This window comes from Nycticebus coucang, chromosome 22 (assembly GCF_027406575.1).
Source record: "Nycticebus coucang isolate mNycCou1 chromosome 22, mNycCou1.pri, whole genome shotgun sequence".
NCBI lineage: Eukaryota > Metazoa > Chordata > Mammalia > Primates > Lorisidae > Nycticebus > Nycticebus coucang.
Window position 1 is genome coordinate 34,795,444 of NC_069801.1, and position 17,124 is coordinate 34,812,567.

The 17,124-nt window shown below is 38.0% G+C and overlaps 1 protein-coding gene and 2 pseudogenes across 9 annotated transcripts in view; all 3 read right to left on the reverse strand.

Moving 5' to 3' along the window:
• SCMH1 (Scm polycomb group protein homolog 1) overlaps positions 1–17,124 on the reverse strand; it is a 240,805-nt gene that overhangs the window by 96,764 nt on the left and 126,917 nt on the right. The gene's annotated exons all lie outside the window — the stretch shown is intronic.
• On the reverse strand, positions 6,418–10,631 carry LOC128574933 (ubiquitin carboxyl-terminal hydrolase 7-like; annotated as a pseudogene).
• On the reverse strand, positions 10,695–12,498 carry LOC128574934 (ubiquitin carboxyl-terminal hydrolase 7-like; annotated as a pseudogene).

Below are 17,124 nucleotides of genomic sequence, written 5' to 3' on the forward strand. Positions count from 1 at the left end.
TTTTTCCCCCTTTAGGGGAAAGAAACACCCCAGTTCTATGTGATTTGATGGGGATGTCAATCCTATCTCCCAGGCCATGGGGTGAAAAATAATGCCATTTAGAGCACTGGATTATCCTGGACTAAGACTGTGTATGTATGCATGTCCCAAGTTGGGTCAATTGTTTTCTAATGTGATACTGATGTTGGAGGAGGCAGTCTTTTTTCCTCTGAGAACACAGCTATAGGATGTTTGTAGACTGGGCACCACGACATGGAGAGCATAGCTGAGAATAAAGGCAAGGTACAGACAGCAAGGATGGAGAGACATGGTAAAGTTTAAAGCCCGGTATACATTCACACTCAAAAAAAGATAAATCCTTGGACTTCTTGGTTTTACAAGTCAATAATCATGCTTCGTCCTTTTCCTTCTCTCTAATTTGTTTGAGCTGGGTTTTTGACTGCAACTGTTCCTTTGATTGTGGCTGGAAAAAAAAATCAAATCTCTCCAGAAATTCAGGCCTGGTATGTATGGAGAAACAACTTTCCTTAGGTCAAGGAAGGGCTAAAGCAAAGCAAACCCAGGGCAGCTTTGACACAAATAGTTCAGTACATCTATGAATAAAGTAAATCAAAGTACACCTGTTCTAGATAAGTGATCTCTACACTTTGGTAAAAGAAAGGAATAGGGAGGCATGACTACATGTCTTTAGTTCCCAAAGACTAATACCTGGTCATTTTTAAGGAAGGGCTTACTAAGGGTCTTTTATCTCATTTGGAACTTACGGACTAAAAAAGTCCTCTCAGCTCTGGGAATCTTTAGTATTAGTATAATAACAGGTAATATATATCGGATGCTTTTTTAAATATTTGAAATAATACCATACAGTGATGAAATGGAAACTCAGAAGTAGATTGTCCAGAGTCACACAAGTGTTGGTGACAGATTACAATATACTGTGATCATATGCCAGACCTCATGGTTCATTACTGTTTCATTACCTCCTAGCAAGCTTCTTCAAGAGTAGAGAAGCAAAGCAGAAATGTTAAGAACCCAAGAACTTGCTAAACTCTTATTTCCCAACCCCTACGGTGACATGGAACTCTTCCCTCTTCAAATTCAGGTACATTAATAATTCCCAATATTCCTGGGGAATCACATAAACATTAAAAGGGATCTCAGAGCTACTTAGTCCAGAGATTTTATATTGCAGATGACAAAACTGAAGTCTAGAGAGGCTAAGAAATTTGTTCATACTCACACAAGCTAATCTTGTAGAGTCAGGCTGATACCCCAGGACTTCTTATCTGGTTGTCTTTTCCGACACCATGCTGTCTCCCAAAGTTAACACTTATTATGAGCACACTATATGCTAGGCTCCATGTTCTAAGCATATTAAGTAGATTATCTCATTTAATCACTACAAGTCCGAATTACATACTGGAAAAGTGGCACTTTTTCTGGAGCCAGTCTGGATCAAATTCAGCGCTGCCACAGCACAGGTGTATAATTTTTGGCAAATTACAAAACCTCTCTCTAGCTCAGTGATTTTCAACGGGTGTGCCATGAAAAATGTTTAAGATAATTAATTAAATTATTATTGAAACAAGTTTAAAGCACAGTAAGTCCACTCTTTTTTTACTCTTTTTTTTGGATCAACATAATTTAAGTGTGCTGCGAAGTTTAACTATAGGTTCAAGTGTGCCGTGAGATGATAAAGCTTGAAACATTTAGTTTCCTCAACATAAAGTAGGATAAAAATAAAAACTACCTCAATGGGTTGTTCTAAGGTTAATACACAAAAGGATTTAAAACACTGCCTAGCACATAGTATGTGTTAGATAAAATTGTTATTATAATTATAGATGAAAAGATTGAGGCTTAGAAAAATTAAGTAGAATATTCAAAGTTAGTAAGCAGCAAAGCCGGGATTTAAACCCGACTACTCTGTCTCCAAGTCTTCATTACTGATAATCATATTAATATCTTTAAATATTTCTTTGCTCATTTCTACTATACCATCTCTTGGTAAGATGGTTAGGGTCATAAAGCTGTGAGAGAGGGAAGAGAAGGCAAATAAAAATAATTTGAGGCTCTCCTCAAATTAAGCATGACTGGGGTGCTTGCAAAGAAAACAACAGGTGGGTAAAAAATCCTAATCTCTAAATGTACAGTACCCTCAGTCCTTGGTCATTGGTTCTCACTTCTTCTTAGTCCCTACTCTCTTCCTATCGAATGATGACTGTCAATTTATAGCTCTGGTCCAAACCTCTGCCCTCATTTTCATGCTTGTATGTCCAGTAACCTTGTTCTGTAACTCTACTTGGATGTCTTAGAGCTCTCACAATAAGTAAGTCTAAAATAAAAGTCTTTTTTTTTTTTTTTTTTTTTTTTGGAGACAGAGTTGTCAGGGGTTCTTGTGTGCAAACCCTGAACTGGTTTGAAAGTTGATTGGGAAACTTGAGTTTAAAACGAAGTCTGAGAATGCCTGGAGAAGGCTTACATTATCTCAGGCCAAGCAGTAAGAAGACCAAGAAAATGCAGCCCCTCTCTGGCCTCTTTGGAATGCTTTTATTGATTTCTAACAAAGGTGCATATGCAAAAAGCAAGAATGCCAAGAGATAGGGTTGAAAGAATCCCAAGTCCTCAGGATTGGATAGAGAGTCTGGGTAAAAGGTAGGGGGTTGCTAACAGACTGCCCATGGCCTCTTTAGAAAGGAGGATGGAAAAACTAGTTCTATCGTAAACCAGGTTTCCTAATCTAACTACATATTAGAAGTTCAAAAAGCTTAACCCCTCTCACCTGTTAGCTCTGGTGCACAGGGGTAGTCCATTCTGTCCATGCCTCTGGGCTTTTTTCATCTTCTGTGGTTTTGATGAGCCCCCAGGGATCACACATCTGTGTGCTTTCCCCTGAATACCCCAGGATTGAGGTGGGGTGCCCTGCTGAGAAGCCAACCTATCTTCCTCCTGCACAGAGTCTTTGTTTTGTTGCCAGCACTAGAGTGCCAAGGCCTCAGCCTAGCTCACAGCAACCTCATCAAACTCCTGGGCTCAAGTGATCCTCCTGCATCAGTCTTCTCAGTAGCTGGGACTATTAGGTGTGCACCACCATGGCTAGCAAATTTTCCTATTTTTAGTAAAGACAGGGTCTCATCCTTGCTCAGGCTGGTCTCTAACTCCTGACCTTAAACAATCCTCCTGCCTCAGTCTCCCAGAGGGTTAGGATTACAAATGTGAGCCACCATGCCTGGCCTAAAGTAGCACTCTTAATTTTACTACTCCCTTCAAACCTCTTCTTTCCTCCAGTCATTCCATACCACTTAATGTTACCACCTAGTAAACCTAGGTGCTTGGACCAAAAAGTGTAGAAGTCATCCTTGATTCCTCCCTTTCTATTACCCTGCAAATCTAATTAATGAACAAATCTTGATGGGTTTTCCAAATAATATATCTTAAATGGAACCATTTCCCACCATCTACACTGCTGTATTACCCTAATCTAAGCCACAGTCAAAGCTTAGCTAGAATACTGCAACAGCCTTCTGGCTGGACTCCTTCTTTCTACTTTTGCCTCCCTACAGTCTCCACATAGCAGCCAGAATAATATGTTTATGTTTTTAAAAATATAAATCAGATCACATCTCTCTTACTCTTAAATTTCACAACACAAAATAAATCTAAACTCTTTATTCATGTTTACAAGGCTTAAATGATCTGGAAGTTGCTTACTCCTCATTACTCATATCATCCCCGAACCCTCACTCACTGGTCTTTCTGTTCCTCAAACACACCAAGCTGGTTCCCTCTTCTTCAAATGCTTTTTCCTCAAATCTTTACAGTTAGTTATTTGCTTAAACAGACATCCTCAGAAAGTCGTTCTAAACTATTCTACCTAAAATAGCCTCCTCAATCTACCCTCCTCCCTTCTTATTACTAGCCTTTATCACTGAATTTTTTTTTATTTTAATGTGTCTGTCTTTTCTTACTAGAATATAAGATTCCTGACAGTTTTATTAAGGAAAAACCTTCACTTATTAAACGGATCCCAGGTGGATGCTTTATCATGTTATTCCATTTAATCCTCACAAAAACTACATGTGGCAGAGTTTATTAATGATCATGCATATATGGCAAGTGAAAGTTAAAATTTAAGGTAAAGCAATTTACTGGTGGCCACACAACTAAGGTAGTGAGTGGCTAAGCTAATAATACAAAGTCAGACCTCTTAATTCCAAACACAGGCTGCAAGTGCTCTGTGTTTACCTAGAATTTAATTTTAAAATATTCATAAAGAACCAGTTCTAAAGAGTTTCCAGGTGCTCCCAAGACTGTGGGGCCACTGAAAAAGCTAGGGTCTGGTTATTTGAAGTAGCAGTAACAACCTGATAAAGCTCTGGATTTAAGTATAGAGTAGCAGGTGTATAAACTAATCACAGTTCACGCCCTCTGGTGGTAGGTAACAGATCAGCATTCATACCAGGAACCACATGTGGTAGGCCCCACACCCTACTGGGCCATTGTCCCATGTAACATAATAATTCCAACCTTTATGGAGATATTAGATTCCATGGCTATCACCATGATTCCATGATACTCCAAACTCATTCTGTTCCCAGAAGAGCTTTACATGTAAATGTACATACAGAAATAGGCCACTTACTCACTGTCTAACCTTGGACAACTCACTTCCCCTTCTCTGTTTATCTCATGAGGACCCTGAACTAAAGTAGTGTTTCCAAATTTCAGTTTGGTGGACTATCTAAACTTCACTCCAAGAGTAAGAAGAGATGAGAAGTAGAACTAAAAGAGAAACTCTTCCCTGAGGAACAGAATACCCAGCCTGATGGTGTTCAGGAAGAATTCTTAGGATTTCTTTTAGCTCTGACAAGATTCTAATACCAATTCCCTGCTACACCCTCATATACACTCTCAGATACAAGTTAATTCAGATTAGTTTAATTGGGGGCAGGAGGGTTCACTAATCTTGAAGATAGATTAAGGCATAGATGTGGCGAGATACAGATGGTTCTGGCATTACCCAGTATCAGAAGCCTTGCTGCAGTGAAGAGGAGTGCTCAGTGTAATTCAGTATAAATTTTCATTTATAAAAATTATCTTCGGGGAGGTAGGAGGAAGATTGTTGTGCTCCCATTTAGTGGGCACCATATAATAACATATATGGCACACCTCTCGGGTGCCGGACACACCCATAAGAAGGACTTTACCTAACAAATGCAAACATTGTAACCTAGTTGTTTGTACCCTCATATTAACCTGAAATTAAATAAATAAAAATTACCTTTGTTAAATAAGCATTTCAGCCATCATGGTCAAAATAACTTCTCTTTAAATTTTGTTTTATATTTTTCCTCCACAAACAGTTCAAAAATTCTGTAACGAGGAGATGGAATATTTTTAACCCACCTTTCCACTGACCTGGGAGGTTATTTAGAAAACGAAAAGATCAATCAGTGACAGGAATATCCAGAGGATTCTTTTCAAGTCAATGTATATGCTAGAGCATGTGCCCAACTCTGCTGAGCAAGCAGTTTATATTGGGATCCTGACACACTTGACTGGGGGCCTCACTGGAGGCAGGCTTTTGCTCGAGTCTAGACCAATGAGTCTCAAACTTGGACACTGGGATCCCCTGGGGAACATTAAAGAATACATCAGTTTCACTCCCAGAAATTCTAATTTAACTGATCTAAAGAGACAGTGAAAAATTTAAGAATTCCCCAGGTGAGTCTATCAGGTAGCCAAGTTTGAGAACTATGCTCTGACAGCCCTCTTTAGAGGAAATAATCACTGTATTGAGTACTACAATTAGTCAATAATAACAGGGAGCTGTGAGGAAAAGAGCGGCAGCTTTGAGATAACTTCAATTAAGGAGAATCATCCTATCTTACTATCATTTCTCCCTGGAAGACTCCTCACAAGAGAATAATCTCTCTTATGAGAATACACATACATATACAAAACCCACACACACAAACACAACACACAAGATTTTAATGAAGAATGTTCTTCTAGAGAAATGCTTCCCAAATACAGATCAACTGTGTTAGAATATTGGGAGAGTCATTTTGCCAGGCAGAATCCCAACCCCATTTAGCTAGATGGAGATTCTGATTCAGATCTGATTCTGATAGAGATTCTGAGAAGTCCAGAGGAGGTCTAGAGAACATGCAAACACACACACACAATTTTATATATAATTTTATTTTTAAAACTTTATTTTGAAATATTATAAACCTAGTAAAAAGTAGCAAAAACAACATAATGAACTATGTACCCTTTACTTAGATCCAACAACTATTAACATTTTGCTACATCTGCTTTCCATTTATCTACACATACTTTTCCCACCAAACTACTTGAAAGTTGGAGACATGATGACACTTCATTACAATGCTCTAGATATAGCATTGTATTTTAACAAGGACATTCTCCTACAAAACTGTAATTACCATGCCCAAAAAATTTAATTGAAAACATTCTCAATTATCCCAAAAATGTTAAAGCTGTTTGATTTTCTAAAAATACAGGATCCAATCAAGAATCTCACATTTGGTTCTCATATTTCTTTAGTTTCCTTTAATCTACAATAGTCTTATTGCATTTTGTTTGCTTTTCATGACACTGACTTTAATGAGTATGGGTTAGCTGTTTTGTAGAATGTTAACATTATTTGGATGTAAGGCCTCTGTCTTTGTTCTCCCACTTCACAACTGCTTTGACTATATTGGGTCCAATTTAATTCTACATGAATTTTAGAACCAACTTCTCAATTTCTGTAAAAAAAAGGCAGCTAGGATTTTTTTCCATTTATTTTTCATTTGCATATATGCATGAGGTAACGAGTACAGTTTGGCTACACTAATATGTTACGTTGTGGTTAAGTCAGGGCCTTCAGTGCAGATTACTAAAGCAACGCATATTATAGCCACCAACCAAACTCCTATCACCTACCTCCCTTATATTACCACAGTCTGAGTCTCCACTGTACACATAATTTAGCCTCTACATATAAGTGACAACATGTGGCATTTCCCTTTCTGCGTCAATTTTTTAAATTTAAGATAATGGCCTCTAGTTCCATCCATGTTGCTGCAAAAGACATGATTTCATTCTTTCTCATATGTGAGTAATATTCCATTGTGTGTATACAAACATACATACACATATATTTACACACTCACACCAGACTTTATCTAGTCCTTACTGGTGGATACTTAGGTTGACTCCATAGCTTTGCTATTATGAATTAGTGCTGTGATAAAGATACTAGTACAGGTTTCTTATTTATTTATAATTTTTATAGAAAATTTTATTCAACATACATTTTCCAGCAAAAAGGCAATATACAGGAAGAGTTGGTGTACACTGCTACTGAAACAACAAAAAATACTGAAAAAGTAAGTGTGACTTGCTGATTCTATTTTATTGCACTCCAAATTAGACATGCAGCTGGCATTAGCTCCAAAACGTAAGAAAACAAGGCTGGGACTGAAAGAAAATTACACATAAGGAATATCAATATCAGTGATATTCACTTGCAGACTTACCCAACAAAAGGGAACCTCCTCCCAGTGGCAATTGTACACGTTCATTCATTAAATAGGCAATTTTATTTTTTCTTTTTAATTTTACTAGTGAGCAGTCCCTCTTGATAAAGGCTCTCTTGTTTGTTCTGTTTCATTTTAAAGAAATTCTATTTACAATTTTTTCACCTGCACAAATGATTGAGATCATGAAGTGTGCCAAAAGACAGCATAGTAAACCTTAATTGTATTTAACAATGTCCCCAAACATCTGTCGGGACCAAGCTGCAGGACAGCAGTGGCGAATGGGAAACCCCAAGCAGCCTGAGAGAAGAACCAAGGCAGGGCTGACAATGAACACAACGGTGGAAAGAGCACTATTTATTAGGTTGTGAGTTTCTGTTTTGCCTTTACAGATACACAAAAGATCATGAAAGTATAACTGAATGAAATAGGTCAGATGAGCCTAAACACAAGACCTTCTAGCTGCAAGGCTGGTGCACAGGACCCTAAAAGGCAGCCAGGCTGCTCATGCCCACCAGGAACAGCCAAGAGCCCGTGGCCAGGGATCTGCATCCTGCTAACCTCTTCTCCCTTGTTACGCTGAAAGATGCCTTGCATGTGGTTACCATAAAATAACTCTCATTGGCATCAGAGCTTTTAGAAACGCCTTCATTTTGTTCAAATGGGCAGTCAACAGATACAGAGAAGCCAAACTGCACAGTCTCAACAAAATAAAATTAACATCAGCAGCAAATCCTCTTGCTGAAGACTTTGGAGAGAGTGCACGTGTGCGCCAAAGCACTTTGATGTTAAAAGAGGCACACACGCACACACAGTCTCCCACCTCGTACACGCAGGGTAAGGAAATCAGTTATGGATCTTAATAGCCTTTTCAAGGTAAGTGTAGTGACTTCTCTTTGGGGCTTTATTGAAGTGATTGAGCCTAGCCCAGGTTGAGGATGAGACGTGTTACCAGGGTATGGCTCAAAGTGTTTCAAATTTACTTTATGCTCATCTTCATTTATGTACTGGTGTCGGGCCATCATTACAATTGCAAATTAAAATTTTTCAAACTCCTTCTCTTGGATGTCCAGCAGATTTTGAATCCACTTCATCACTTCTCTGGAATGCTTGCCCTGATGTATTCTCAGCAAAAATGGGATTCCAAACGTTCTGAGCACCTCTTTGAGGAAATGAGCCATGTGATAGGTATCTCATTTTCCTTGTCTATGTCCACCTGGTCCAAAGGTACATACCCTATTCAAAACTTTCTACTTGTTGCAGAAGATAAACATTCCAATAATTTATCTTCTTGATGCACACCAATAATTGTTTAACTTACAATTTTTAGCAGCCTAAGTTTCCCTGATGCTTTCTCCCTGAGCTCTACAGCTTTTTTCTTACTTATTTATTTTTTATTAAATCATAGCTGTGTACATTAATGCAATCATGGTACATGTGCTGGTTTTATATACAATTTGAAATGTTTTCATTAAACTAGTTAACATAGCCTTCACAGCATTTTCTTAGTTATTGTGTTAAGACATTTACATTCTACACCTAGTAAATTTCACATGTACCCTTGTAAGATTTTTTTACATTCTTCTAACAGGTCCCAGACACACCTGTGCTTGTTTGCATATAGTGTTATTTCCTCTTCCCTAAATTGGTTGTTTACCTATATACCTTTAAAACTCTGTCTGTTGTCAAAGTCTACGATTTTCATTTTAAGCTGCTGATGGTAAAATTTCTAGGTTTTCAAGGCTTGAAGAGCTGTATAAGATCCCTTCATAATTATGTCTAAGTGTACCTTGGCCATCCCTATAACCTTGAGACTTAAAGAACTAGAGCAGCGTTGGATCTGTGTTGAGCCTCTGTGCAAATTGTCTTTGCAACCCGAAAACAATTCATTTTATTTGATAATGTCACCACAAATTCAGGGTCATTAGGTATTGTTTTATCACAGAAAATGACATTCACACTGTAGTAGAGGTCTCTGAAGTATTCTTTTGTGGTGGGTAATTCACTGTTATCATTTTCAGGGTCATCCTTTTCAAACACAATAATGTTCATTAGTTCATCCAGGGCTTTATTAAGAGACATGTCATAGTCCTGAATTAGCTCTGTTAAATTCAGTTTAATTTCCTCATAGAGGATAAGGCTAGTATCTTGACTAATTCCTGCTCTGTCACACATAACTGGGAGCAAGTCATGTATTTTACAAGATATTGGTATGTAGATAGGCCCATAGTAATTCAAGCGTCGTGTTTTGGGATCATACATTTTCAAAAATAACATTACATCCTGATCTTTATCAAACTTGGGTAATGTTGCCCCCCTAGCAGTCAGCTTGAGATCAACTGTTTCCAGGAATATTTCCCAAGGGTTTTCATTATCATTGAGTTCAATCATTGTTTTATTGCCATCTGCTTCATGATCTAACATTGCTGGTCACTTTGTTCCATTACTCCTTGCCTGCATAGGCCATAATCAAATTTGATCTTGTGGATATCTCATGGTCTTGCAGAGGTTCTGAACAAACTCGGCAAGCAAGGAGTTCTTTAATACTTTGAACACAGTGTATTTCACTTTCTCTTGGTACACGTTATTTCCTTGATGGCCACAAAACTGGTCCTCAGCAACTATCTGCACTTGCATGCAGAGGTGGGCCTCCTGCTGCTCATTTCTGGGCCTCAATCCTTTTTTCTTCTTGTAGTCACTCCACAAGCTGCTGAGGAATTCATGGTCTGTGACAGCTTGTAAAACTTCACTCAGTTTTGATTTCCTTATATACACTAACATATAAGCATTGGTGCAGCGTCAGACAGGTCGTCATCATGACCCCCGTAATTATGTTCAATTGCTTCTTCTTTAGTACACCTTGATACAACGTTATCATCAAATTTGCAGAATTTGACATCCCCTTTGGGGTTTAGATAAACCACATAATGTCCACCATGGTTATCTCCATGGTGAACCAGTACTACGTGAAGAATGTAATCCACAAATGATTTGAATATATTTTTCTTTCCTTTTATACTTAGCTGGAAGCGTAATAGTCCTCTCTTCCATCAGACTGACGGTCCACTTCTTTACATTGGATATTAGATACCATTTTGTACCGTTGCCCTCGGTACAGTGTTGTGGCGTTCCAGCAACACAGCTCTTTAACATTATGTTGCATGAAGCTATCTAAAATTTCCCACTCAAATGACTTTGTTAGCTTTTTTGTTTCTACAGGCTTATCACTGGGCTATAGTTCATAGAACACTCGTTGTAATGTTAATGGATGCTTGTAGATGAATCATCGCCCTCTGTTGGCATCATATACACAGCCTGCTGTAGTTGATTTGTGAAAAATAGCTTCTGTAGAAGGCTGTTCATGTAACAAGTTGCTCCCCGATTCTTTAAACCTGTGGTTCTCAACCTTCCTAATGCCTCCTAATGCCGCGACCCTTCAATATAGTTCCTCATGTTGTGGTGACCTCCAACCATAAAATTATTTTCATTGCTACTTCGTAACTGTAATTTTGCTACTGTTATGAATCGTAATGTAAATATCTGATATGCAGGATGTATTTTCATTGTTACAAAGGGGTTGCAACCTACAGGTTGAGAACCGCTGCTTTAAACCAATATAGCCCATGTGCTTTGAATCCCACACAACTCCATGGGGAGCATCCTCTTGTACAAAGACTTCAAAAGTAACTTTGTTGGTTTGGCGCCCATAGCACAGTGGTTGTGGCACCAGCCACACACTGAGACTGGTGGGTTCAAATCCGCCTGGGCCAGCTAAACAACGACAACTGCAACAAAAAATAGCTGGCATTATGGCAGGCGCCTATAGACCCAGCTACTTGGGAGGCTGAGGCAAGAGAATTGCTTAAGCCTAAGAGTTGGAGGTTGCTGTGAGCTGTGATGCCACAGCACTCTACCAAGGGTGACATAATGAGACTGTCTCAAAAAAACAAAACAACAAAAAAAGTAACTTTGTCATCATCTATAAATCCTTTCTTAGGATTAGCCACTTCACTGAAGGTCAGAAAATTGGAAAATTCAATTTTTCTTTATGGAAGAACAAATGACTAATGCAATGACTGAACAACTTCTCATCATTTCTGTAATTTATTATGTTCAGCACTGCTTGTGCATAACAAAACCATGATGTGGAATCAGATTCAGCATTGCAATGGAGAAAGAATCCCACACTTTTTTGGTGTGGTCTGTCTGGATAAAAGTGGCATCACCATAATCTTCCATGGCAGATTTCACACAAAACATGGAGGACTCATTCAGTCTGCTGAGGCACTTGACAGTGAACTGAAATGTTGCCTCAGAGCACCAACTAGTGTCATACTCCATGTCTTCTTTGGTGTGGCTATGCCCACTGCTCAGGGCAACATTCCCATTGATAAGAGGGTTTTGAGTAATTCTTGGTGGGTCATCTGTATCTCCAGCTTCCATCTCCATATCCTCAGGCTTGCTCAGCTGCTGCTTGCACACTTTCAGCTGCTGCTGGTTGGCTAGCAGCCTAGGCCTTGCCTGCAGCTAGGGCTGTGGGCCCTTATTTTTTTTTTTTGAGACAGAGTTTTACTTTATTGCTCTTGGTAGAGTGCCATGGCATCAGAACTCACAATAACCTCAAACTCTTGGCTCAAGCAATCCTCTTACCTCTGCCTCCCAAGTAGCTGAGACTATAGGTGCCCACCATAACACCCGGCTATTTTTAGAGGGGGAGGGAGGTCTCACTCTTGCTCAGGCTGGTCTCGAACTTCTGAAGCTCAAGCAATCCACCTGTTTGTCTTCCCAGAGTGCTAGGATTACAGGCATGAGCCACTGCGCCTGGCCTCAGGTTATCTTTTTTTACATGATTTCTTTTTCTTTGGGTAGATACCCAGTAATGGGATTGTTGGATTGTAGGGTACTTCTATTTTTAGTTCTTTGAAAACTTTCTTAACAGTTTTCCATAGAGGTTGCACTAGTCTACATTCTCACTAACAGAGTTTAAGAGTTCTCTCTTTGCATATTTGCAACATCCATTATTTTTTGTCTTAATAAGGAGCCATTCTGGCTGGAATAAGATGATATCTCATTGTTGGGTGAATTTTTACTTCTCTGATGATTAGTGATGATGGACACTTTTCATATGCTTATTGGCCATTTGTTTGTCTTCTTTTGAAAAACAGCTATTTATGTCCTTAACCCACTTTTTGAAGGGTTTTTGTTGTGGTTGTTGAGTTCCTTGTAAATTCTGGTTATTAGCCTCCTGTCAGATGTACAGTTTTCAAATATTTTCTCCCATTCTACAAGTTGTCTGTTCATTCTATTTATTATTTTTTTTGCTAGGTAGAAGCTTTGCAGTTTAATTGATTTCTATTTGTCTGTTTTTGGTTTTGTTGACAGTGCTTTTCAGGCCTTAGTCATGAATTCTCTACCTAATGTTCAGAAGAATTTCCCCAAGGTTTTCTTCTAATATTTATATAGTTTCAGGTCTTAGATTGAAGTCTTTAATCCATATGATTGATTTTTGTGTATGATGAGAGATAGGAGTCCAATTTCATTCTTCTGCATATGGCAATCTAATATTCCCAGCACCATTTATTGAAAAGAGTGTTCTTTCCTCAGCCTATGGTCTTGTCAACTTCCTTGCAGATCAGTTGGCTGTAAGCATGTGGGTTCTCTATACTGTTTCACTGATCTGTGTGTCTATTTTGGACTAGTACCATGTGTTTTAATGTAATTTGAAGTCAGGCAACATGTTTCCAGCTTGTTCTTTTTGCTCAAGATTTGGGATCTTTGGCTATTTGGGCTCTTTTTTGCTTCCATATCAACTTTAGAATTATTTTTCTAAATTCTGTGAAAAATTACATTGGTATTTTGATAGGGATCACATTGAATCTGTAAATGGATTTAGGCAGTGCGGTCATTTTAACAATATTCATTCTTCTGTGTACATAGGATATTTTCCCATTTGTTTGTGTCATGTACAATTTCTTCCATGAGTGTTTTGTAATTTTTCTTGAAGAAATCTTTCCCTTCCTTGGTTAAATATATTCCTATGTATTTTATTTTTCATAGCTATTGTAAATGGAATTGCTTTCTTGATTTGGTTCTCAGCTAGATAGTTATAGGTATAATGTTACTAATTTCTATATGTGGATTTATCTGAAAACTTTACTAAACTCATTTATAAAATCTAAGAGATTTTGGTGTAGTCTTTAGAGTTTTCTAGATATAAGATGGTATCAACAAACAGGAATAATATGACTTCCTATTTTCCAATTATGATGCCTTTTATTTTTTTCTCTTGCCTGATTGCTCTGGCTGGGATTTCTACTACTATGTTGAATAGAAGTGGTATGTGAGAGCAGACTTCCTTATTCCAGTTCTTAGGAAGAAGACTTTCAACTTTAACCTATGATTTTGGCTGTGGGTTCACCATATATGGTTTTTATTATTTTGAGGTATGTTATTTCTATGCAGTTTGTTGAGGACTTTTACCATGAAGGGATGCTGGATTTTGTCAAATGCTTTTTCTTTTGAGATGATCATATGGTTTTTTCCTTAGTTTGGTTTATGTTATTAATCACATTTATTGGTTTGCATATATTTGAACCATCTTTGCATACCTGGTATAAAATCCACTTGATTATGGTGTATTATCTTTTTGACATGCTGTTGGTAGTATTTTTTTTTTTTTATTCCTTTTAGACAGAATCTCATTATGTCGCCCTCGGTAGAGTGCCGTAGTGTCATAGCTCACAGCAACCCCAAACTCTTGGGCTTAAGTGATTCTCTTGCCCCAGCCCCTCAGGTAGCTGGGACTATAGGCGCCCACCACAACACTCCGCTATGTTTTTTTGTTGCAGTTGTCATTGTTGTTTAGCTGGCCCAGGCTGGGTTCCAACTTGCCACTCTTAGTATATGTGGCTGGCGCTGTAACCACTGTGCTACAGGTGCCAAGTCATCAGTTTGGTAGCAATTTTTTGAGGATTTTTACATCTATGTTCATTAGGGATGTGGGTCTGTAGTTTTATTTTTTGGTTATGTCCTTATCTGATTTTGGTATCACAGTGATACTGGCCTCATAGAATGAGATGAAAAAAAATTCCCTCCTGTTCAATTTTTTTGAACAGTTTCAGAAGGACTGGTATTAGTTTGTTTTTGTATGTTTGGAAGAATTCAGCTGCAAATTCATCTGAACCTGGGCTTTCCTTTGTTGGTAGATTTTGAAATTAATTATTCAGGCTCACTACTAATTATTGGTCTGTTCAATTTTTTTTTCCTTCTTCCTGGTTCAATCTTAGTAGGCTATATGTTTCCATCAATTATCCATTTCCTATAGGTTTTTTACATTGAGTGTATAGTTGTTCACAATAGTCTCTAATGATCTTTTTTATTCCTGTTGTACCAGTTATGTCTTCTTTTTCATTCCTTATCTATTTTGATCTTCTCTCTTTTTTTCTTGGTTAGTCTAGCTAGATATTTATCAATCTTACCTTTTCAAAGAAGTAACTTTTTTTTTTTGATCCCTTGTGTTGTTTCTTTCTTCTGCTAACTTTGGGTTTGGCTTGGTTCTTGTTTTTCTAGTTCCCAGATGCAATGTGAGGTTAATTTCTTATCTTTCTACTTTTTTGATGCTGGAATTTAATGCTATAAACTTCCTCTTAGTATTGCTTTTGCTGTATTACACAGGTTTTGGTATATTGCTTTCACTTTCATTAGTTTCAAAGATTTTTTTTTTTTTAACATAGCCTCTTGCTCTGTTAGGTAAGGCTAAAGTGCAGGGTGTCATTATAGCTCAGTGCAACATCAAACTCCTGAGCTCAAGCAATCCTCCTGCCTCAGCCTCCCAAGTAGCTGGGACTACAGGCATGTGCCCCTATGCCTGGATAATTTTTCTATTTTTTATAGAGATGGGGTTTTGCTATGTTGCTTAGGCTGGTATTGAACTCTTGGCCTTAAGTGATTCTATGGCCTTGGCCTCCCAAAGTGCTAGGATTACAGGAGTGAGCCAAAAATATTGAAATTTCTGTCTTAATTTCTTTGTGGACCCCATGATCATTCAGGGACATTTTGTTTAATTTCTACATATTTGCATATTTTTTAAAGTTTCTCTTTGCATTTATTTCTAACATTATTCTATTGCGGTCTGAGAAGATACTTGATATGATTCTGATTGTTTTTCTATTTCATTAAAATAAACTTCATTTTTAATTCAGATTAATATAAGGGTACATATAATAAGGTTACACTGTTTGCATTTGTTAGGAAAAGTCCAAGTTGTATTTGAGTCCTTCACCCCGGAGGTGTGCTGTATATTCCTACATGGTATCCGTTAGGTGGAGGCTTGCTAAGCCCCTTTACCCCCCTTCTTGAATTTAATTATGTTTTTTCTCTTGGGTGGGCCTGTAGTTATCATCTACTAGTTTTATTTTTTATTTGCAGTTTTTGGCCGGGGCTGGGTTTGAACCTGCCACCTCCAGCAGAGGACCAGTGCCCCACTCCTTTGAGCCACAGGCATCGCCCCATCTACTAGTTTTAAATGAGTATTAAGTACATATGATGCTCCTTTTTCCATTCTTGAGATAATTTACTACAGAGATTTTTCTTCAACTCCATCCTGGTAAATATAAAAGATGTAATGTCTCCATCTTTTTTAATTGCTGGGTATTGAAATATTCCATGGTATACATATACCACAGTTTATTAATCCATTCATGGCTAATCTTTTTTATTATGAACTGAGCTGCTACAAACATTAAAGTGCAAATGACCTTATGGTAAAATAACTTTTTTTTCCTTGTGAGTAGATACTTAGTAATGGGATTGTGGGATTAAATGGAAGGTGTGCCTTTATCTCTTCTAGGATTCTCCATACCTCTTTCCAAAAAGGCTGTATTAGTTTGCAATCCCACCAACAGTGTATAGGTGTTTCCTTCTCTATGCACCCACACCAGCATCTGCAGCTTTGGGACTTTGTGATGTGGGCTAATCTTACTGGGGTTAGATGGTATCTCAAAGTGCTTTTGATTTGCATTTCTCTGATGTTCAGGGATAATGAGCATTTTTTTTTTTTTTTTTGCAGTTTATGGCCAGGGCTGGGTTTGAACCCGCCACCTCCGGCATATAGGGCCAGCGCCCTACTCCTTTGAGCCACAGGTGCCACCCTGATAAGCATTTTGTCATGTGTTTGTTGGCCATTCCTTCTGTCTTCTTGAGAGAAGACAGAAGAAATGGCTGTTCATTTCTCTTGCCCAATGATTAACTGGGTTGTTTACTCTTTTCTTGTTCATTTGCTCTGTAGATTCTCATTATTAGCCCTTTGTCACGATTCATAATGTGAATAAAAATTTCCTTTGGGCTGGTCTAGTGGTGATGAAGTCCTTGTGTTTGCCTGTTTGAGAAAGACTTTATTTCTTCTTCATTTATAAAGCTTGTTCTGGCTTTAAAATAAAGTATATAAAATTTTTGGCTGACAGTTTTTTTCTTTCAGCACTTTGAAAATGTTTCCCATTCTCTTCTGGTCTGAAAGATTTTTGATGAGAAGTCCACTTTTAGTCTGATGGGGCTTCTTTATAGGTGACTAGATGCT